Source organism: Hylaeus volcanicus, chromosome 2 (assembly GCF_026283585.1).
Source record: "Hylaeus volcanicus isolate JK05 chromosome 2, UHH_iyHylVolc1.0_haploid, whole genome shotgun sequence".
Classification (NCBI taxonomy): Eukaryota; Metazoa; Arthropoda; class Insecta; order Hymenoptera; family Colletidae; genus Hylaeus; species Hylaeus volcanicus.
Genome location: NC_071977.1, coordinates 13,458,216 through 13,483,768, shown reverse-complemented (window position 1 = coordinate 13,483,768; position 25,553 = coordinate 13,458,216). Strand labels below are relative to the sequence as shown.

Below are 25,553 nucleotides of genomic sequence, written 5' to 3'. Positions count from 1 at the left end.
CCCCCCCCCCCCCCCCCCCCCCCCCCCCCCAGGCCACGCGAAATCGAACGCTTTTTGAAGTACTATCTCAGATTTTTACGAAATTTGGATATGTTGTAGTCTTTGACATTTGAACGTGTAGGACTTTACATTACCGATGGAAATAATATTACACGTGTGGCGCGATGTGCGAATAAACAATAGACAGGTGAATACGTGGCGTCCGGGAGAACGAGGAGATGTAATAAAACCAGAGATTCGAACCGCTGCTGAACCCTAACCCAAACTCGGTTAATGAAGGGAAGGTTACTGTAACCCATACTAACCACGAAGGAACGGTTCTTGAATTGTAGGAAGAACGGGTTAACCTGCTCGGAGTGGATTACTAGTAGAAGAAGACATCCTAGACATCCAGACAAGTCAAAGATATGTGAACTTACAGGCAATATTCAAACCAAATGAAACTAGATTGTTTAAAATGTACGAGTATATATATACATAAGCGAACGACGAACGATTACTATACGTTCTAAGAGAAGACTGACGAATGTTTATCATTCGGCCGATTGTCACAGTTGCTAGTGTTGGGGTTCCCACAAAACTCATAACATGTCCGGTCAAAATAGGGATTCCTTCAAGTGACTGTTTATGCCAATACATGTACTACTCGTCCGCAAGAAAAGGGCTGGGCAAGTGTAGATATTGCAAATGCCAAGTACACTTGTAATCTGTGTCAAGAAGCGAAACCATCTTTACCAAATTTGAAATTTTGTCAATAATTTACGTCCCTGTTCTGCTACATAAGTACAGTAAACGAGTAGTACATACGAGTAAATGTAAGCACTTGCATGACCTTATTCTCGCGGATGGTCAGTAGAATAGAAAACAGACAATATTGAAATAAAATTGATTACCGTTTAGAAACATGGTAATAACTATGGTTTTTACTGTATTAGTATAACGCGCATATAACCGGGTTACTCGGGATGTCAGATGTCTTGTGTTACCTGGTTAGATGGGTTATTCTATAATACGAAGTACCGGAAGCCGGTACGGGTTAGGGTTCGAATCTCTGTTCTGAACCTTACAATATACTTACAATACTTATAATACATAAAGATGGAGTAATGCTCATTTATTGAACACCATCATATACCTATCCCGATCCACAACAGAACGTATCTCAAAGAATTATGGAATTATGATATTTTCATTATCGCCCCACCTTCCGAGTTAATTTTTTCAGTTGCTCAATGAAAAATCCTGTCACCCATTTCTGGGTGATCTGGACGATATCCTCGTAAAATAAAACGTCAGTTGAATTTTTTTATTTCAGTTTATTTGGACGAAAAAAATCATGTCAACCAGTGGCCAATGTTTCTTCTTTGCAATATGCTACATTTATATTATTGGATAAATCTTTCTATAAGAATTTGAACATCACGCTGAAATAATAATAAAAGCGTGTATAAAATTTCAAATTGAAATCCCTCATACTTTCTTCAGTAACAAACGATGAAGAAACAGCTTTTTTGCCCGGAAAAAGAAACGGCAATTCCTTCCTTAAAAAACTGTTGCGTTTACAGCCAAGCGTTGCAGACAGCAACTGGTCGAGGAACGACTCGGTCCCGTTTCTTGTGCATCTATTCTTGAAGTAATTAAGCGCCTCGAGTGAGCGCCATTCACGAGTCGTTTTATTCTTCGAACAGCCAGTGCGTAAAATCGTTTCTTGCTCGACTAGTTCGAAGGTGGACGAATATTCTTTCCATGAGTGAAGGATATCGTTTGCTTGGAGCACGCGTTGGTGGTACGAAACGCACAGGCACCATTCAGCGTGCGGAAAAATAATGTTAATGTTCCGTGTTACCTGTGACACAAGCGGTTCGCTCGAAGTGAACATCTCTTGACAATAAATAGATTCGCGTAATTTGATTATTTCGGTCGCAAGGTTGCCTGACGCTCTTCACCAACATGTATATAATTTGGACAATTGAACGTATTAATTAATTATTGTATTAATACGAGTGTACAATTTTTGTAACTATTGTACAAAATACACGTTATGGTACCGCGTAGATGCGACTGAACCTACGCTGAAGGTGTGAATCGATATTTCGACGAAAGAATGAGACGTGATAACAAGGGACAACCGCTTTTCTGCGCGTCTAAGATTGTGTTTGCTTAAAAAAAAAAAAAGAACCGTTGTGTCAGCATTCTGCGTAATCAAAATGACGTGTACATCTTTTTATGTCTGACTTCGCTTAACTTTCAATGGCCTTCGTGTATAAATCTAAAAAAAAAAACTTTTTTTTTCGTCTGTTCAGATATCGTTGAGTTACCTTAATTGCTAACCCTGTATTCCGTGCGATGTTACAAGCGATTGTCTTTCGATAGAAAATAAAAAAAAACGAGTTTCATAAAAAATAGAAATTTTACAATAACAATAGTTATAAACAATAAGAAAAATCGTTTTCGCAAAGTGATCAACTGGAAAACGAGTCCGGCAGCAAAATGTAAAGGGTTTCATCGATTTCATCGAATTTAGGCCGAACATACGTGAAATAGTACAATTTTGCGATAAAAAGTGATATAAAGTGGTAAAAAATAAAACAAGGACAAATGTTTTTTTATGGGACCAAGTGGCAGTGATACTCTACCAAATGCAAGAAGATTCAATTCGATTGGTCAATTCGTTTCGGAATAAGAAACAATACAACATTTTTCGTTTTCTTTTTGCAAAAGAAACTGGTAAAAAATGAGAAATCCCAACATTTTTTGATAATGGGACCACCCCGGAGATATGCTCTACAACATGCAACAGGTTTCATTTCGATTGGTCAAGCCATAAAAAAAAAAAATATATATATATATACACATGTCGAATTGAGTAATCTCCTCCTTTTCGAAGTCGGTTAATAATGGAAACGACTTATACTTGGAAACGTTCGACGTTATCGTTAAAAAATTTAATGCGGAAAATAGGTTTAGACTACATTTGTTTATTAATTTGCATGAATTTTTTTAGCAAGAAAGGAATGTATATAATTTATTAAAACTATGAGAACACTTTATACATATATTCAAATAAATATTCCAATTTTTTGGATGTACTTCCACAGAAAATATGAAAGATATCAACTGCCATCGGAGGTCACCTTTAGACATAACTACATATGTACTCTCTGAAGGCCACACTTTTCATCTGAAACCAATAGAGCTTCAAATTTACTTTGGGGCATGTCTTTCTTCTATATAAACCTAACCTCTCCTCTAAAAAATTGCAAATTGCATTTTTAAAGGTGTTCCAACAAAAAAGCGTAATTTCTTGTCACTTTTTCGTAATTTCTTTCGTAATAAAAAAATACTTTAAACAATGGTATTATTTCAAATTTAGATTCATAGAGAGTCTAATTATATAAAGAAACTATCAAGTTTTAAAATGATTGGTTAAAAAGTTTTTGAGCTGGAATGTACACAAACTTAAAAAAAAAATCGAGAAAAACACATTTGGAAAAGAAAATACGGAAATCAGAGAGTTCAAGGCAGTAATGTATTGATTTCAACTACTTATTGGTTTCTCAACGATTCCAGGGCCATATACCAATTCTTTTTCTTCTTCATATCTTTCGAGCTTGGAACTCTTCTTTTCGGGCTCTCAGTCTAAAGCAGTGATTCCCAAAGTGGGCGCCACCGCCCCCTGGTGGGTGCTGCAGCGATTCAGGAGGGCGCTGATGGTCAATGTGGGTTTTAATTTAAAAGTTCGTAATTGCATTTCCTCCATTATATTTAATTGGACGTGGGTTCAGTGCGGTAACCAATTTATTAACAAAAAAAAGAAACCAATTGCAAATAGTAAATCGTGGTGATTTAAGATTACTGCTGACGAAAATAGAGCCGAGAATTACTAAATTAGCAACACACCAGGTTCATTCTTCTCATTAAGATGATTTCGAATGTTTTAACTTTTTTTTGTATTACATTCTATTCCGAGTTCAATAAATAGTTTCATAATTTCAGAGTTCAATGTTTCTTATTTACACCTTCTTTTACTATATTTTACGAAAAAGGTAGAAACATTAATACATATATATTTCCTATTAATTGCTATTAAAATTTAAAAAAAAATTAATTTCCAGGGGGTGCTAAGTAATATTTTTTCTAAAAAGGTAAGGACAAAAAAGTTTAGGAACCACTGGTCTAAACCTATTTCGCCCTTAAGTTACAGTTAGAATTTTGTTTCATACTGCAAAACATATTTAGACAATGTATCCACTTCCTAACTGCATCATTATTAATGATTACACAGTGTAGCCAAAATGCAACCGTCTTTTTACGACTCTTCAATTTCCCATGACTCAGTCATCGGCGTATTCCGTCCGGACAATTTCAATATACTTGAATCCCATTGAAGAATGTTTCGACGGATGTTTGCGTGACGGACAGTGAGAATCAAACCTCACTCATCCTAGGCTCTCATCTAAGCATTCAAGGACAATTATTACAGTAGCACCAGATAGCGTTCAAGTCACTACTTGAGCACAACCTTTGCTCGTAATTATCAAACACCCCGTATATAACAAAGTTTGCTACTAATATCTTGTTTTAAACAATATTTTCTCGTGTTTGTTACGAAATTTTGTATTTGTATATTTAACATGACCATTTATCAGCGCTTCTTACTTTCGTAATTGGCCTAAGTTAGTATACGTTTAATTAAAAATGTACATTTTAGATATAATTTGAAGAGGGACCAATTAGGAGAGTTGAAAACGTTATTTAATGATTGCATGTGCTAAATGTAGCAATATTAATGGAAATTATGCAAGAACTAGTTGTCCTCAAAGAAACCTCTTTATTTTTTCTCGCAGGATACGCTCCAATATAAATGTGCCTAAGAATAGAGACGAGCGGTTTTTTCCTCCAAAATCTTTAGTTCGTGATATAAAATAAAAAATTGGTAATTCCCAAATGCAAAAATGCGTTGAAAATGTGGAATAAATTGTCTCCTCGTCGTCTTTTATCCTTGAGAAAAATGACTTTGAAAATCTGTCTGGCACGCGCAACACTTGTACGTAAATTACGTATGCGAACGCCACGAGGACCTTTGCACCTCAAATATTATTATATTACCTGTAACATCCATATAATAGGATTCTTGAACGGACACCACACATAGGTGCGATCGTGCGTCAATCCAATCGTTGCAACGTAGTAGACGTCTTCTGGAAAATATTTACGAGGAAACCTGTATTCGAAACGAGCACTTTATTTTAGAATGAAACCGGAGCCAAAACTTTAGGGGTCGAGGTGTATACATAAATACAAAAAATAGTCGTTAATGGCCAGTCGTTTACAATTTCGCTAGAATTCCAGTGGAGAACAGAATTTGAGTGCGTCACAGAGATTTTGGATTTTCTTTTTTGGTGCTCACGTCATTAACACTTCAACGTCCGCACGTACACGCAGTCGAATGTCGCCAGGGCTCGGCAATATTTTTTAAGAATTAATTTTAAAAAACTTTGTATAAATCACGAAATAATTCAATATATGCAAACATACACATAAAATGAAAAAAAAAGACAACGATAATCGTCGTCGGCATTTGCTCCATAATTTTCATGGTACACAACTGTAGTGTACCCTATCGATATAGTGTTAATTCAAAAAATCTAAAAGTTTTCTCGCTTTCACGAACCTCTCACTCGGCGGGAGACTTCAAACGAAAAGGTGGGGATAGCGAGTTGCTTATTTCGAGGCGGAAAACAGTTGCTTATTTCGAGATAATACTGTAGCTGGGATTACTAACACATTCTCTCTTGATACACATCAATTGTAGAGACGTGTAGAAACTAATTCTCTATCTTCACATTTAATTTCTTGTAACTCTAGTTTAAATAGAAATATTTGCTTTGACATTTGTTTTTACACCTACATGCGCTATCTTGTATTACTGGATCATAAGTGGTAGTTTTTTTTTTTTTTTTTTTTTTTTTTTTTTTTTTTTTTTTTTTTTAAATAAATGATAAGTCTACTATAGAAAGCCACGGAACTAATTTCTACTCCTAATATATACACAGGAATTATTAGCGCTACTACAAATTGTTATAGAATTCAATAGACAGTCTTCTGATTAATTCCAGTAAGTACTATCATCTCTACAATGTAACGTCAGACAGCATTCGATATAACAGTGCCAAGCGTTAATGAAGCGTGGCAGAGTAGAAGTATAATCAGGGTGCAGATAGTTCATTCATTGTCCTCTGTTCTCTTAGAATCTGTCCCTATTTTTGATCACGCTCCAATAAACCAGTACGTGGTTGACCTGCTCGTTGCCTCTTTTCAGTGATCAATGAACCGCCTATGAAAACGTCCCTCGCTGCGTAACATATTTTTACAACTTTTACACTGTTATTTGTGCATTAGAAATTGCAACTCATTCATAGGCATTTCCCTCGTGATTTTCTTTTACGAGTATATCATCATAAGATGCTGCCCGTTTTGTGTTGCAACTATGGAAATGCTAAGCAATACCAGCATATGAAATAAATCGTGTTTCTTTGTACAAAAATTTCAATATCAATGTTATGTATCTTGACCTCAATCGTTTTACCACGTCAATAAAAATATAAATATACATTTCATGAAACGTAGGTACCTCGATATCTGTAAAAGTACGAGTCATGCAAAATGAATTAGATGTGACTCCGCGAATGAATTGTATACGAATAGTTCTTTGATGTAATCAATAGAAAATCGGATATTTCAGATGTCGATTGTTATTTACTAACTCTGTATAATTAATTCTAATATCAGAACGCAATACTTAAAAATAACCCAATAATCCCGATTGCTATGTTTTTCTTTCAAAAGTTGTTAGACTTTAATAAGGCAAGACAATTTCGCTAATTCAGGAGCCATTTCAGGTATTCTTTGGACTTTGAAAAAAAAGCTCGATAAATACGTTGAGAATATACGACGTAATAAATCGGCTGTCGTGACTTTCAGAATTTAAATTGCAGAAGATCGATTGTAATGGAAGATTTGACTTTCGGTTTAGAAAAACGTGTAGTAGAAGAAAATATGAGAGAAAAAATTGAACATTACGATACACTATTGCCAAATTCCCATGGCTTGACACCGTCGTCCGAAATAAAATTTTCGATAAAAATCTTTACCCATGGCAGCGCGTAGCTGATACCAATCATCGCGGACCATTCGGTATAATTAGAGGAGAATGGATAGGAAAGGACACCTTAGGAATATTTCGCAACGCGTCAAGGCAAGAGGTCGCGGTTTGTCTTTCATTCAACTGCGACGCATAACACGTTTACGTAAAAATATTTTACGAATAGTGATCGATTTTTGGACAATGTATAACTCGTTTGGTTAAGAGCGGTTACATAAAAGGCGACAAAGAAAATTAATCGATAGCCGTTTCTACCAGACTGCCGTGGCCATGGCTCTTTCATCGTGGATGAAAGGCTCGGACGAATTGCTGAAAGGGTTACATATTTCTCTTTCGAGCAGCCATTTGGGAGAATGAATTTTAAATTATTCTTCTGGTTCATGAGTTGAACGCATCGGTTGAAGCGTAGTGTACAACAAATAATTGATTTTTTCCAGAACCAATTACTGTGTTTTCTCCAATTTGAAAAACCCTATAAAGTGGTATTTTTATTTCTTTCGAAGTGAATTAATTGTAAGCGATTGTTTATACGCATTGGCCAACTTCGTCAATTGCTTATAACTTTTAAACTATTCAACTACAAACGAAACGGAAATCACTACAATGAACTACAAACGATGCTGAGTCGGATGGAAAAAACAGATTTGAGATATGTCAATGTCGGGTACGGGTCATTTTTTCGATTTTTTTTATTTACTTATTGATGAAACTATAAACGAAACTTTTGTTACTACAATCAACCACAAATGAAATACTATCATTTTCCGTAAAAAAGGTTAATTTTTTGAAAGTCGGGTGCCAGGTTCACGTAGCCAGCGTACATTTGTATGCGTATACTTCACCTCGATTGCATCGAAGTCTGAAAATCGAGTAAGTACCTATTGTGTCGAAGTTTCGTGCGTGTATCTTTAATCACTTTCCTCAAGAAAATTAGTACCAGCGTGACCTGTTGACCTTTCAGAGAAAAATGTTTCGCGAAACGGGAATCGGCGTTTCTTAAGTTTCAGTTTAAAATGGAGTAATCGCGATGACAATGGGAGTGTCACGCGAGATCGTGATCCCTGTTCGTGAATTTGCATTCGCTGGTCTGGAATCATCACGAATCGGGACAATTTGCTTGATTTTTACGACCTTGTTAGAAAACGTAATTTTCCCCTTCAGAGTGGTTCATTTGACGCGACACCAACGAGAAACTCACGCTGTTTGCAAATTTTCATTTCTGCTATGTACAGTCTCTTATACTTGGAATCACTTGTTGCGATGATTAGATTGGTCATGTTTCATTTTCCACGTATTGGGTGATACAGTTAAGTATGAATCATTATAATCGAAGCTCGGATATGTGTCTCAAACTGATCGTCTTTTAATTTGGAAAAAGAATTCTAAAATTGAAATTCGATTGAATGCAAGTTTGTAGATCTAGTATAAATAACGTGTTTAATTTGCTCATAAAGAAAACTTGAAGTAATTATCGAAGCGTAAAATGAATAATAAACATTATATTCAGGAAAAGGATATTGTAAGCAAAGGAAATAAACTGAATCAAGATTAGAGGAACAGAAAGTGTAATTGCACTTTGCAACTGGACACATTTTCCCAAATATGCATTCGTGCACTATAATGTAACACATCTTGTAAACGAATAATTTTTCCTTGATTCTTCGTGCACGACCATTCACATTGATTTTCTTGCATCGATTCAACGATGTTCATCTAAATATAATGGCTCGATTTGTTCTAGTTGCTAAATAATCAATCCTAAATTGTACGACACAGGTTCATAGCCTTGTGTATAGTTCACCCAAAGATTGCCAAACTTGCATTACAAAATTAAAATATGGCGTTGATTAATAATACCCACTGTTTGCTGGTGAACAGAAAAATGAAATTTACTCTCAGCTATTAAAGTTGTTATTTACAATCGAAGATAATCTGTAGTTTCGTATTGCGATTATTATTTAAACGAATATTAAATTACAATATCAACGAGATCACAATATAAAGATCGTTTAATGTATTTATTTTCATATTTACATCAGCCGTGAATGCAACGAAGTTACTACCGATTACTACTCGATTTGTCGCAACAGATACGTTCAACTGTATCTCGATGAATCAGTATTCCGTTCGTGTAGCATCCAACCGAACTCATTGAGTCTCAGAAAAAGACAACGTTGCGACTGAGGCTATTTGCTAAATTGCAAATTGTGGTAATGGGGTCACTGTGGTCAAGTTTTGTTCTGTACACCATTGATATGAATAGAAGACCCGGTCTAAACATTCTTAGAGGCATGTTCGTTGAGGTAGATACTCTTCAGCGAAGATGGTTGACATTTTTAAACAATAAAATTGTATGTCTAATGTATGTAAACTTGTTTGTCCTATGTAATCAATCGATGAAGTGTCAAACAAACGATATATTCGGCTGTCCAGAACGTTTGAGTAAACGTTCTTACTTCAACGTTTATATTTGTTGGTTTAGGCTATTTTCAGAAAACTGGAATCGACTCTTCATTCGTTACTCGTTGAATAAACATTAGTATTGGAATTACAGAGTAAATAGAATGAAAATATTTCAAGGGGATCCGAAAGTAATTATTTATCAGCTCGCTGTGTACCAATTTATTTTTATTCATCAGGTATTGAGAATTTGACGATTACATAATTAATTGAAAATAAAAACACGTTATAAATTTATTTGTTTGAATTTAATGTAAAAGAAACGACATTACTTTCTGGTCCCTCTAATGGAATAAAATATTTAACAATGAATGGGCGAAGATTTAACTGTTCGACTCAAGGTGTTGGTAGGCATTGTAACGAGACTCGCGTGACAATGATCATTCAGCAATTAACGTAATTTTTATGCGTGACGTTTGTCTGTGCGTTTCTGCTGGCCCTTAGCCCTTTGCAAAGTGGTCTAGAATCGGTATTAAAACATTAATAATGTCCCAGGATGTTATGAAAGACCGATTAACATACCTCATGAAGGTGTGCAATTACACCACCAGCAGAGTCAGCATAAAACTTGGTTCGAGGAACAGAGTTGTTCATAATATGTGACGTTTACGATTTTCCCTTCCCTATCTTTCGAGTTGCTACATTTCGAAGAATTTAGATCAAGGTAGCTAAACGAATGTTCAGTTGAGGAGCAACGAACGAACCGATCGTTTAGGCAATCGTGTATTCCAAATGGACATTAGTTGCGTTGTTGGAGTAATTTACAAATTTTCGAACGTCTATCCCTGGCAAACTCAGAGGTAATTGGTTTAAGCTCGTACCTTTTTATTTCGTTCAGAAGTATGTTCTAGAAACGAACAGTTTCTTAGCCATGTGTTATATGAGCTCTTTAAAACCTAAACTTCTGCTTTTGTGAGTGTCCTAACACTTCAACTATCGCCCTACTTGGAAAGAGTTTGGGATATGACTTTCTATATTAATATATGTATATCAGTATATGAAAAGTCTTGCCTGTTTCCCAAAATTAAGCATTATAAGCAGGCAACCAATGGCACAGTTAACAAATTCCAGGAGGTAAACATTGGAATTAAGAGTCCCATAAATAGGTTCCTAATAGATAGTTTTAACTTCAGCAAAATTTTAAAAAACAGCATTGAAACAACATTTTTAACACCGTCCTCATTTACAAGAAAACAAAGCTATTGAATGATGTATAACACACGGTCAAGGAATTGTTTTTAGAATAAAGTTCTGCTCAGAGTGAAACGGTGTACACTTGTGCGTCAACCCAATTGATGGACTATCGTCGTTTCCTCTGTTTCGATAATAACCAGTAACAGCGCTTGCAGAGATCGGATAAGGCAAATTGACATTGCATAAAGTGAAAGGAAGAGCAACGTCCGTCCTAAGATCCTAAGATCTCTATGAACTTTCTAGACGTTCTTGAAAAACTCTAAGATAGACTGTGTTCATAATGGAAAAGAAATATTTTTTCATTCATTTCTGTCCCTGCAAATATATATATATTAGGTTGTCCTAAAAGTTTCTTTCGTTTTATTAATAAGTAATACATACGCAATATTTTATGTCTAATGTTACATTATTGAATTGTGTACGATTCATTTTGCTCCATTACTGTTACAACATCAACATCTAAGAAATTAGATTGTCTATTTATATAAACACTACCGCACAAAATAATTCAGTGCAAATTACGAAAGAAACTTTTGGTACAACCTAATATATATTACATTCGACGTATTACACATAGTTAGAAAGATGAATTGTTTAAAATGCATTAGGATTACGTGTACCGATTCACTCAGAAGTTTTTTAATGTCTCTAACCACGGCTTGTGACAAAAGTAATCCACCTACGACGTTGTACCTAGGGTGAAAGAGATCAAGGTATCGAGTACAATGGCATGGCGTTACTAAATAATTTTTCCAATACGTAATCAGTTCAAAATGCATCGTTACTTGCGTAACACGAATTTGTATTACAACGTTACGCAATCGGCATACGAATGTGACCAGGTTCAACATACATTGCTAAAAACTTCACTGATTATCGTTAAATCAAGTCACACAAGAATGGTTTTATTTATGAATAATATTTATGAACATAAATCACAGTCTTTATGATTTCTTTTCATAAATGATAAAAAAAATTAATAGCCAGAATGCCAAAACCTGAGAAGGTAGTTTAAACGATATGACTTGTACGTTCTAATTGGCATTTTAAATGTACCTTTGCCTTTGAGCACATTCCCAACAGATTACCATATCTCAATTTGCCATCAATTGATAAAAATCTGCAGTCTAGTAATTATAATAGAGTTAATAACCGTATCAATATTGCAATCAGCTGTATCAGTAGGACAAATGACACACTGATGAAATACACTGCAATGCTGGCGAAACGTCGCATCAGGGCGCTTTCTCAAAAGAACACGGCTTACACTTGGAAACTTCCAGCAGTTCTGCAGGAACGAATGCCGTGAAAGACTCGAGTGCCACGTGAAATATTACGATACTGGACAATATTCCAAATTAGACCTGTACGAGCACTCGATACGTTAATAGCTCGAAATTCGAGCTGAGAAAAAGTCGGTTTGTCGAACCCTACTACATGCTCGGTCGTAGCAGTGATAGCTCGAGTAGCTTGACACTAATTCGAATAAGCGCGTCGCTGGGAATATTTAAGCTACTCGAAACGTCTGGAATGCCTGGTTCGAATATTCCAACCGATTTGTAGCTTTAGTATTCCAACTGGGACTATTATAATACTCGATTGGCATTAGAGTACTCGAATCACTTCAGAGGAATAAACTCTACCATGAAACTAAAACTATCGACAGTTGGTGTAAAATGTATTCGTACACCGATCAATTTCTCAAAAAGTTTTGTGTGAAATTTTACCTTATTAACTTCTTCTTTTATAATCAATGATATTCTACATATTCTCCGAAATCTAGAATAAATATAGTCCAAACAACAATTATTAGTTTATATAGTTAGCGGAATTAACAAGAAAATACGAAAAATCGGCAAAAATACAGAAGGAATACGTATTCGTACTGTTTTTATGACGAACCGTTTACAGTTGAGTTTGTAACATGAACACATCAGTTTATTGCTTCGTACGAATTAGAAAACATCAAATTTCCAGTAAGTAGAAAGAAAATCCCACTCCGAATAACGTCAACATTTAGTTAATGTAAATTTCGTTATTTTATATAAATAACTAATTTTTTTGGTTGTATTTTGTCTATTCTAAAGATTTCCAAGAATACGTAGATTATTATTGGTAATGAAAAATAAGTTAATAAATTACAATTTCACGTCATTTTATGTGATATTACGTGAAATAATAACTGTATTTGTAGGATCATGTGTGAGACGTTAACGTGCTTTTACCACTATTAATTATAATATATTAACCTCTTGATCTACCTTTTTTAGAAAAATAAATTACCTTTCAGTGGATGCATGCTAAGTGAATAATACATAACACATTGAATTCGAAGAACATTTTCACAATATTAAAGCTTATTTCTCCAAAAGAGGGCCTAAACTACTAGATAGAAATTCTAAGAAATCAAAATAAATTGTTTTTTTTTTTTCTTCTGAAATTTTGGACAGAAAAGGATAACATTGGATTCCTTTGCATTCTCCTCTTGGGATCCTTCCTCGTAAACCTGAATTTTAATTCATCGCCAACGGTCACAATCTAAAATAGATCTTTTTTGTAAATTATTGAGGAAACAATGTTTTCCCCTCCTACTACTCCCACTGGTTTGTGGTTTTTTTACGAGCTACTCGTTCGCTATACTCATCTTTTTGAGAGTTCTACGAAATGTTCATCTCTGATCCTCTAACTTGGGAACTTCCTTCATTCTTCGCAAAACGTTATTTTTATTCTAAAAAATATTCGTCAAATGATGACTTTTATATATGTCATATACAGTAGCAATTACTCGATAAGCTTTGCACCTTTTTTCTTGGAAAACTGTATTATTCCTTTTTTCCTTAGAATTTGCATTTGTGACGTCTACGTCAGCGTTTCTCAATCTTTTAGTTAAATATAGGCGTTAGTAACGCATAAAGAAAAAAATTTGGAAAGGATGAACACACGTGTACTAATTTACTAAATTTACTAAATATTAAAATACTTGTAACATCAGCTCAACGTACAGAAAAATAAGGTACGGAAATTTGAGAAACACCCCTTTCAACGAAACACGAAGTTCCAAACATTCTAATTCAAACTTTAATTTATACGTATATTCATAATTCGTCCACGCAAAGTGACCATCGTCCCCTCAAAATCAAATAGTCAAACAATCGCTCACTTTGAAGTGTTAATTGGACATTTGAGAAACAATGGTCTATCTTTACCCGCGTCTTTTAGATATGTTTAACTTTATTAGCAACTTTAACGTCGCGAGTAAGCTGCCGCAAGCAAGCTGTGTTTTGTTACGCAAATATGCGCAAGACACTCACGGTTTCCCATGGCGCGCAAACACGAAATTCGGAGGTAAGAAAAAAAATTCAGATACGACTTTTGGTGTGTGACGACAGTGCGAGGCACCTCAAAGTCTCAAAGTTTAACGCAGGATCACGAACGTGTATTGTGGTCGTGTGGATGCGTCAATAGAACCCCGACGGTGGGAGAAGTTGTTCCGGCCTCTCACGCAGCCAGGTATAAGGAACTCTGGTTGGTCACAGGTACGCTCAGTCTACCTTTCGTTAGTTGGCTCGTCTTAAAAGTGGCTGGCCCACATATCATCCCCTTAGTAATCTTCGATGCGTGTTGCCGTTCGCGTCTACCGGACACTACGGATAAACAGTCAGCCGCTCGATCACGGTCATTTAAAGCTCTTACCATCGACACGAGTCTCTTTAGAGTCGAAGTTTTTGGAACTTGCGCCGGTGAGTTTTCGCAATTTTGACAAGTACGTTTCTATCGAATACGGTGCGAACCTACAGTGTACAGTGTTTATCCTTCATGCTAGCTGGCTCGTAGATTCATCCCGATCCGGACAGACTTCGACAAAGTCAAATTTATTCAGGTGTTCGTGTTGTTTATGGTAGTCTATACAGAGTAGAACCTCCGTTATGTGAAATAATTAGGGAACAAGTGTTCAGATTAGAGAATTTTCACGTAATAAGGTAACAAGTGGTTGGCATTTAATTTTACATGAAGTAAAATTAATACAGTTTTATTGTTGGTAGCTTTGTACATAAAATAGAAAATGAAAACGGAACTGTATTATTCAATATTTCTTCTTTTTAAAGAAATTAAAGCAATTAATTCTATGGATCTCAAACTTTTTGGTAGTCATATAATTTTGTCAATAAAGCTGGTTTTATATTATTACATTCCTTTTAGACCTCGAGCCACCTAACATTTTTTAAAATGCTAAATATTTCTTAATACCGCATTTATGTCTTTTTTCAATATCGATAATTATTATACTTTATATTTTTGTGCTAAATTTATTGCACTTTCCTTGAACGTTCAAGTTGTTTAATTGTGTCTCTTTTTTCATTAATTGCCAATTACAAATTACGATATATCGTTGCACCTACTATGTCAGATTAATTCTGAATCATTGTGAATTGATTTCATCTCATAAGTGGTCCTATAGTAGTAAATAATTGCAGATTGTGTAATAGAACGTTCACATTGTAGGTCATTCACATTATAGATCGTTCACGTAACAGAGATTCTACTGTATTCATCTAAATCGTGGAACTATTTCGTTTTCTATACACAACGTATCTTAGTTAATGTAGAAATGAATCTTATGCGAGACACCAAACTCATTTTTTTTACACATTAATTTCGACAATTGTGACACAATCGCGTTGTGACTGCGCTGTGAGACTAAAAATTTAATCGTCAGTATCAAAGTTGTGTGGTATTATAATTGAAATAATCATAATAGCTCAATTATCCTTAGAATGTAAATGCACTGATGACGGAATCATAACTTATTGTCACATTTACTTGGCCCATCCTGTACGGTTCCTCATCAGCAAATGATACGAGTAAAATACACGCTTCGATTCGCTTGAATTGTACACATAGTGGAACGTGCTACTTTGCAAACTCTTGATCCGATAATCGTGTCCGGGCAGTACCTTGCTTTCTCGAAGTGTTTTGCTTACGTTCAGAGATGTAAGCTCCCCAAGCAGCTTTCATTTTGTGTTTAGCTTTCTGTTTTCATCGTATGCTTACGTTTTCGTTTCTTTTTTCTTTTTCGGAAATATTAAGTTTAATTGTTTTTAAATTAAATTCAGTATCGATAGAATCATGCGCTGTAGGATTCTCACCGTACAAGTAGAATACGCAATTGAATTAAATCGTTGGAAAGAAGATAAGGTTCTAATCGTTTCCCAAATATAAATAGCAACATTCTAGGACAATTTTTAATAAGCCTAGATATTAGCCACAGATTCTAGTGCGTAGCATAAGAATAGCAATTTATTGCGTCGTTCAAGGAGGGACACCACATTAGGAGGCCAAACATTAAATGTTTTTCGAGATTTCTTTGACAGAGTGGAATTTATTTAATTTGGGTTCACCTTTGAGAATATTTCGAGTATATTTCAAAATATGTTTGGTAATTTTTTTCAATTTATTTCACACAGAAATCTTTGGAGGTAACAGTTGTTGCTTAAAATTAGTAAAATTTTTTATTTATAAAAATAAGTAAAAATAAATTAATCATATATATAAATGAATTCTTCTCTGTGATAAAGTATCTCGAGAAACATTTAGTGCTTGGTCTCTTATTGTGGTTTCCTCCCTTCAGTATTCTGTGTTGAAAGTGCTCGTAACAGACTTTTGCCTAATTAGTAAATTCTGTTTCGCGACTTCTTGATTTGTTCCTGTAAGAAACGATAACTTGGAGTCCCATAAATTCACGGTCCACAGTTATTCGTTACGTTAAAGCTTTTAGATTCATTCGCCAGTCTTTAAGCAATACCTTTAACGTTTTCCTCTCGACCATCTTAATTGATCGAAACACTTCAACTGTGCTCATCAACGTATTCTTTTGTTTGTTCGTTCCGCATGTCCAGGCTGAACTTCGGAACCAATCGACGATTGCCACGGAATGGGTAAGCCAAAAATTCAAACAAATTATATACCATTCGTGCGCCGCGTCCGCAGTTATAATCACGTTATTGTTTAAATTACGAACCAAACGTGACTCGTCATTGTTGAACATCGTGTCCACTTGAACGTCGTTTCTAAACGAAAGCAAACGAAATAAGAGTACGCAAGATTTATCGTTGTCCTCGAAACTGGCGTCGGCAAGTGTTCGAACAATAGAGAGCCTGCGTTTACTCGTTTAGACCAGTTACACTTGCGACCAGGAACATCGCCCAATTGTGACATGATTGTGTTTTTTTTTTTTGTTTTTTTTTATGATACTTTGCAAGTAGACACAGCATTAAACGCTATTAGGCATGCATTCTGTTACCAATTCAAATTCATGTTAAAACTACCCTCAAAGTTGGGAGCGATATATTTATCTAAATATCTCAGATACTGACTAACATGGCAACATATCCAACTGTCCGTTTCCGACTTTGATGAAACTTGGTGGGTACATTAAGCAGATGAAAATAAGGGATACGTAGTTTTTTATAGCTACCCAATCGCAAGTTTAGGGGTTGAAATCATCCCTTGAAGTTTCAGCAGAAAAATGCTATCTCGAAAATTACAATAGATATAAGAAATCTTCTTAGGGAAAAATTTCATGGTTTCATGAGGTAAAACCAAAACTGGTCACAGATTTTGTAAAATGTAATTTGTTTATAACAAAAAAATCTTTTGTCACATTATTTCAAGAGATACAAAAATTTCTATAACGACAAAAATGAACGAAAATTGCTTTCCGAATCCATTGATATATAATACGATACATTTGCCTCCTACAGTTTTGTAAATTTTCGGATAATATTGTACGCAGGCCGCGCGAATCCACCGAGCAGCGGCCGCATGTGAAATGCATATGTTTGTGTATAGACATACAGGTGGCTATTAGTATGAGATACATATTTATTAAAAATTACACGATTATTTAAAATTAACAATAATAATGTTAATTATTTTTCTATGCATTTCAGTATGATATTGTTAGGAAATAATTCATTGCAAAGTAAAAAAAATATCGTACGGGCATAAAATATCAATTTGTGGTAATACGGTTTTGTAGAAATGTTGGCATCATAACTTGTGCGCGGTGTCAGAATTTTGTTATTAATAGATATTAATTTTCAAGCATTAAATTATTTCCTAACAATATCATACTGAAATGCATAGAAAAATAATTAACATTATTATTGTTAATTTTAAATAATCGTGTAATTTTTAATAAATATGTATCTCATACTAATAGCCACCTGTATGTCTATACATGAACATATGCATTTCACGTGCGGCCGCTGCTCGGTGGATTCGCGCGGCCTGCGTACAATATTATACGAAAATTTACAAAACTGTAGGAGGCAAATGTATAGTATTATATATCAATGGATTCGGAAAGCAATTTTCGTTCATTTTTGTCGTTATAGAAATTTTTGTATCTCTTAAAATAATGTAACAAAAGATTTTTCTGTTATAAACAAATTACATTTTAGAAAATCTGTGACCACTTTTGATTTTACCTCATGAAACCATGAAACTTTTCCCTAAGAAGATTTTTTATATCTATTGTAATTTTCGAGATAGCATTTTTCTGCTGAAACTTCAAGGGATGATTTCAACCCCTAAACTTGCGATTGGGCAGCTATAAAACACTACGTATCTCTTATTTTCACCTGCTTAATGTACCCACGAAGTTTCATCAAAATCGGAGACGGACAGTTCGATATGTTCCCTTGTAAGGTAGAAGAGAATGTTTAACGTGTAAGCAGAGTTTAACCTCTTCAGGGACGATTTTTCTTCACGCTTTTCTAACATCTCTAACTGTACATCTCTTGTTGAAGAATTCTGTAGTGAATAAGTTATCATCAAATTTTTGTTCTTTTTATTATTGACAGAAATGATAATTATAAGAAAAATTAAACGTCCACATATGTGGGCAAGGGCGTGCAGAGGTTAATTTTTTTTGTAAGTAATAACTAAAATGCGGATAATTATGCATTTATGGCGTACAGTAATATGAAAAACATACATAAAATATACATTATACACAAAAAAATTTTCATAAATATTCGTAGTCTAATGATTACAAACAATTGATGAGAGAGTAGATCAACGTAGACTCTATTGGCCAGAATAAGTCAATCACTGGAGAAACGACATTTCGATATAAACCCAACCTAATAAATAGAATAACATAGAAGTCCGTAATACAGTTACGGACTTAACGCAGACCAATCTCATGAATTTCTAATCTTTTTATAGTACGTACGCACTCTTTCAACTCCGTGCAGCACGATTCTCGTACTTGAACGGAAATCTCCTGAAACGGGATGGATTAACGTAACGTGCATTTAGGGGGAATAAGAAGTTCGCATGAATTTAATCCTCAGTAACGGTTTGAATCGTGTAATCGGTGGTTAAAGAGGAAATTTCATCGTGTCTCGTGGCAGTTCTGGCTTGATGACGGTGGTCGCCGGCCTTTCTTAGGGTCATCGACCACGACGTTGATCCAGCCTCCAGACATGGGCAAAATTCTTGCCTAAACAAATTTCGTGTCACAAATGTGAGATCAGAATTTGAACTATCGAATGGAATTTTACGATGAAGAAATAAAAGATTGGAACTTGAATCATTCGTAGAAAAAAAATTTTTCAAACGTTTATTTTGATTACATTCAACGTGTACAAAATTTCACGATTAAAAGTAAATAAAAACAATATAATCTTGACTTAATTAAGATATAAATAAGAAATATTTTTTATTTGTAAATCAACGTTGTTCTATTACTTAAAGAAATATACATTAAACACAAAATTTTGTAAAATGCATCATTGAAGTTTCTTCTGCATAGAATTTACGACTACGCATCAAATTTGATGCCCTCGTCGTGTATGCACAATATACGCAATTATGTAGTATATAGTATATATACTATATATCTAGGATCTAGTATATATACTATATATCTATATATCTAGTATCTAGTATATATTACAAATGTATCAATCAGGCAGATAAAAGTGTGACCAGCCACGTGGAACCACTTATTTAAGACTGTTATAAAAAGTACATGCCTAATGACGAAACCAATTGAAACGAGAAAATCAAGTTTTGTAATCCACATTAGTGTCGCCATCGTGCCGGGATTTTATTGAAAGCAAAAATACTTGTCTAGGGTATCTAGCATAATGTGTTATTTCCTTGGACGCAGTCACAAATTAAACGCTAAATTAACGACAAAAACTTTCATATCATTAAATGGTACAATGTAGTAACGAACACAGCAAGGTATACAAGGTAGCAACAACATGTCACTCACAATGTGTTAATTTTGTTATCAATCTTTTTCTCATTTTAAAGTCCATTCGATTCAAGTTATTTTACATGTTGTTGGTATAATTGAGGTACATTTATCAAAAGCATTAGGGATTCTGATCGAGTATCGAAGAAAAATATTTTTTTAGATTTTTTGAAATATTCATATTCTCGTAGTACAATCACCATACTTTTTCTGTGAACTCCTTGCAATGCTAATTTATTTCGGCTCGAATATTATCGAACCACTGTGAAATAATTTCAGAAAATAAAGTGAACAGCAAGGTTTCCCCTTCAATTATCAATTAGGAGCTATTTCTGTACAAAAATGAGTAAAGCGTTCTATTATTAAAGAATTTTAAATTCGCTCCGTGGCACTATAGTGTGAAACTTCCAATAAAATTTGTGTTAAATGAAAAGTTAATACCATGGTTATATCGAACAGTTTGACGAACAATGTTGAACCACCGTCTGGTGTAATATCTTCTGCCAATCAGTTTTTCGTCTTCCATTTCGCAGTTTAAAATGAAACTTCCGATGAATCGATTCGTCTTAAGAAAGCAAAATTCTATTCCTTGTGTCAACGACGAATGTTCGAGGAATATCAGTGCGAAATGCAAAATGACGATAGGACAACAGGATGCGGTCAGTCAAACGTCAATTCAAACACGCTGTTAACGAAAGTATTCGTATGTTAATGAAAAAACGCTAGTATGAGCTCGAGGCAAACAAATGAACGAAAAGTGTTAACGAAACTAACGGCCGTATCGACAATGCCCGAAACGAAAAGAAAAATCAACGGAAACGTTGGCGACGTAAAAAAGGATCTAACAGAGTACACGAATTATTTCTACGGGCACTGTTTTCAAGTCTCTGTGTAAACAGACCTTATTTGCAGAACATTACACTCTTCTCGGAAGATTTCTCGTGCGCATGCCTTACGAGTATTTCCCCCATGGTCTTTTTCATTCTTTACGTTTGATGTTATCCGAAATTTGCGTCAGAAAACAAACCTTTTTGCAAGTACGATGAATATCGACAGTTCTTTCTTCTTCGATGATATATATGTTTACCTTTGAATAATTTTACAATTAGTAATAGAGTATCCCGAAGTAGCGGGTTACGAAACACGCAAACGACAGAAAAATTGGTATTTTTCAATTGAAATGCAAACGTTTGACGTTTAATCTTCTATTCCTGCGCACTAAATAAACAGAACTTTGATTTGTCAACCATTGCTCATGCCAGTCTGTAAAAAATTGATTCTATTATTCGATATTCCTATTATCCTTACGATGCTAAATTGTTGTAAATTTGTCATTGAAATTGAACATTGTTTGTAAATATTCTAACGTTATATGTCATTAAATCATTACGGAAGAGCATTATATTGGAACACCTTTGTCTTCGTCAATCAAATTTACAAACAAAGGGCAATAATTGATTAGGACTAATTGAACTTTTCCTTAATTATTGGCTCGTGTGCAAAGTTCGTGACCCAGGCCATTTGATTAGCATTCCGTTTATTCAACATTCGAATACAGGTCGAACGATTTACATGCGTATTGTATCGTGGCGTAAGAATTTTTTTACACTTTTGGAGTTTGATTTTGCAATTTTGCCGAGTACAATTCCCGTGGCCATAACTGAAAGAAATTTCTCCCCTGTTTCGTTTTCGTTCAATGTCATCCTATAAATTATTCAATTGGCGTTAAGCTTCGTGGAAAATCAATACCTCCCTTAAGGATATAAATTTAATAATTTCAATGAACAACGTCGTTTACGCTATTCCATTTAATTTAAAAGCACTTAATTAACATATTTTCTATAGAGTATAAATTAAACTGTGATCGAAACAGTTGAAAATTGAATTTTCCCGGTGTAGTTAAAGAAGCATCAATTTTCTTCTGCAAATTTTTGAAATAAAAAACACACTTTAAACAATGATATCATTCTAATTTCTTAGTTCATATTCAAGACATTTAAAGTAAGCGTACAAATATTTATATAAACCTTGAAAATAATACGTGTATTAATCTTTGAGTTATCATTACGATGAATTGAACAAATTTTGTTTAAAAAAGCAACGCGATATTTCAATGATTTATGTGTGAAATGAATTGACAAAATGACCAAATGTACTTTAAAACATACCAAAAATATTCCAAGAAAGACTTAACGCCTGCACCCCTAATGTAGTTTCCACCTTCAAGTTCGAAGTGCAAGTTTTAGTTTGGCTAGAATGGTACGCTTATACTGTTCGATACACTCGTGGATCTAATTGAAAGATTAACATAAACACGGATAGGAATGAGCAGTAGTTGTTCGCTCGTGACTGGATAGGCTGCATAAAGTGGGTCACGAGGACGTCGACTTCCGAATTGTAATGCGAGAAAGATCGGCAGGAAGAGCTCGCCTTTGATATGATTCGAGCGAAAGACGCTTCGGAATTTCAATGATACTCGTGGTACTATACTGTCACCTTGAGCTGAATGATCTAATGATTCATCTAAATTCTAACTGTTCCGATTTGGATCATGACAAATCTTATTTATTATTTCGAAGATTTTTAATCGAATACTGAATTAAGAAAATCAAAATCAAAACACACGAATTTGAATAGCGTAGAAATTAATTCTGTCCCTTTCTAGCGTAAATTTATGATTTTATAAGGAACTCTAACTTATAATTTTCTATGCCTAATACTAAATCATATTATACATGATGTATGTCTACTATTTTTTAATTGAACTTAATTGTTTCTTTAAAACAAGAAAAATTGTAACAAGTTCGCTATTTTAGGTCGAAATAAATTTCTTTCGTGATATTAAATCGTTTTAATCAAAAGCGAATTTTATACGATACTTGGTTGAAACTAATCAAACGATCGTCTTTTGAATTACGTAACTCGTATAAATGATACTAATTCCAGTTACGCGCCGTTCGAAGTAAGTGGATTATAGGATTCTATAGCAATATCTAGTAGTGTCAGTGATTCTAAATCCTAAATCGTTAGATTGCCAATAGAATTTCAAAGCAATTTACAGAAGTACTTCTTCTAGAATGCACACCTCTCGATGCAAATAGAAAATTGCCTGCGAGATTTATGATAATTAGTAGATGTCTAATCGCAGATTTAATCGCGATCATTAATCGCGCGAATATTCACTGAATTACACGTTTCTATAATTACATAATCTTTACCTGTCTGCTTAGGTATTCAATAGATTCGTTCAAATGGAGAAATTTAGAAGATCGATGAAGTAACGTAACAAAATGGCGAATAAATATTTCTATTTAATCTACAGTTGGAAGTGATCGAATATAGAGGCAAGCAATTAATTTCTATATCTAATAGATTCAAATTGTACGTACATCGGCTTGTAGAATTCGAGACGATTCAATAGTATCATCGACGTGTAGGTCACAGAGTGGCGGGGGACAAATTTCTCTTCGGAGTTAATTTCCCTCTTTCGCTGATCGCTTTGCCGAGCCTAATTAAATCACGATCAATAACCTGTTCGTAGACTCGTGCTAAAACCGATATTTTGATGCTCTGTCTTCTCGCTCCAGAAATGCTATCCTTTTATTCCCCGAACTTCAACTTTTCGGCTGGATTGCCCATGGTTTAACCTCTTCAGGGGCGATTTTTCTTCACGCTTTTCTTATATATAATATATCAACATTATCAGTGCAACTTAACCATACAATTTTTACTCTCGTGGAGGGATTCTGTAGTGAATAAGTTACTATCAACTTTGTGTTCTTTTTATTATTGACAGAAATAATAATTATAAGAAAAACTAAACCACCTCCTATTACGTGGACAAGGACATGAAGAGGTTAAAAAGAAAAGACAGAAATAATAATTATAAGAAAAACTAAACCACCTCCTATTACGTGGACAAGGACATGAAGAGGTTAAAAAGAAAAGTGTGTCGATGAAACCGCGCGGTTATAGTGATTTTCAAAATTTTTAATGACTCAATAAAATATACAATTAATAGAAAAATGATGTTTAAATTATTTAGGTTTGCCTACATTAAGAATTTTTCTTAATGCCGTGTCACTCGTTTTAGAAAATACTGCGCAGGTATTCATGTGATTCTATATTACATCGTATGTTACTTTTATAACGCTATATCTTACGAAGGTGAGGCGTTGGAACATAGAATTATTTGATAATTAAAGTTGTTTTCTTCAATTTTAGTCGTTCGGAATGCTTTCACTCACTCAAACAGGTTCAATTCTTTCGAGTTTCGCAAATTTCTCTTTGTATTCCAAGTGTGGAAGCTACTCCGAGTATTCGAGAACTCGATTCGTTTTGAATGTTTGTCTTGATCGCGCTCGATTCGATTCGAATAATGAAGAACAATTTGTTATTTTATAAACACACTTTGTAAACATGAACGTGAATGTAAAATAATTTATTTCATTATTTTTGTATCTTGTAAAATTAATTTTATAAATTGAATTGAATGTTGTGAATATAAATGTAAAGTTAAAATCGTTTCAAATTATGTATTCAAATCATAATTGAGACCTTAATTTATTTAAGGACGATACAATCGGATATTATAAAGTCAATTCGATTGTTTACTCAACATTTTGCTTCGCATATTTGAATCGAGTTGTTCAATTATTTATTTTTGCCCCCTTTAGTTCTGATCGTTACCTCGCGCTGGTCCTATACATATAATATCGAACATAGTTCGAGAGTTCGTTACATTTGATGTCACTTTCTTTTTTAGTATAATGTTCACGTCAGTGGTTCGAAAATGAAACGCGTTTAATGCTCGCACCAGACAACGGCGAAAATATGTTTCTTGGCCGTCCGCCAAACGGACAGACACTTGCAAACCGATAGCTACGTAACACCGCTTTGTATTGATCCTTGAGATAATAGCGAATGGAGGAGAGAAACAGGAATTTATTTGGAATTGTCGAATGACAAAGAGTCGCGACAATTGGCAAGGAAAATCACTCGAGTTTCGAAAGTTTACTTGGCTACCTATCGTCTCAGTGATAATTCTGTATCGATAGGTTTCGTCCGTAACACGAGACACAGAGGTTGGCGCGCAAAACCATAACTTTATCGTATAATGCGGATACAGTATTGTCTCGAAATAAGCGACTCGCCGGTCTCGACCGAGTTGCTTATTTCGAGGGAGGTATGCTATTTGGCTTGACTTTGTTCTTGGGTGAGATGACGGGGAGCTATAGAAAAAACAGGGGGTTCGGTGTAGCGGCAAACTACATACAACTAACAGTATTGTGTCGGAGAATACACACGCCAGAAAAAAAGAAAACATTACACATGCTCTGTACTCTTTCCACTAATCTGTTCGGCTTCTCGCTTTCACGGATCTCTCACTTCCTTTTGATCTCTCAGCAGGCGACTTCAAACAAAAAAGTGGGGATAGCGAGTTCCTTATATCGAGGCGGAAAA

The 25,553-nt window shown here is 34.7% G+C and overlaps 1 long non-coding RNA gene across 2 annotated transcripts in view; it reads left to right on the top strand.

Moving 5' to 3' along the window:
- Window positions 1-17,331, top strand: part of LOC128872359 (uncharacterized) — a 28,854-nt gene extending 11,523 nt beyond the window's left edge. The window contains exons 2-3 of one of the 2 annotated variants that reach the window (XR_008456155.1): window positions 14,209-14,559; window positions 16,717-17,331. This is a non-coding gene — a long non-coding RNA (uncharacterized LOC128872359). The remainder of the gene's footprint in view (window positions 1-14,208; window positions 14,560-16,716) is intronic. The other variant, XR_008456156.1, reaches the window with a different exon arrangement.
- Window positions 17,332-25,553: the final 8,222 nt, after the last annotated feature.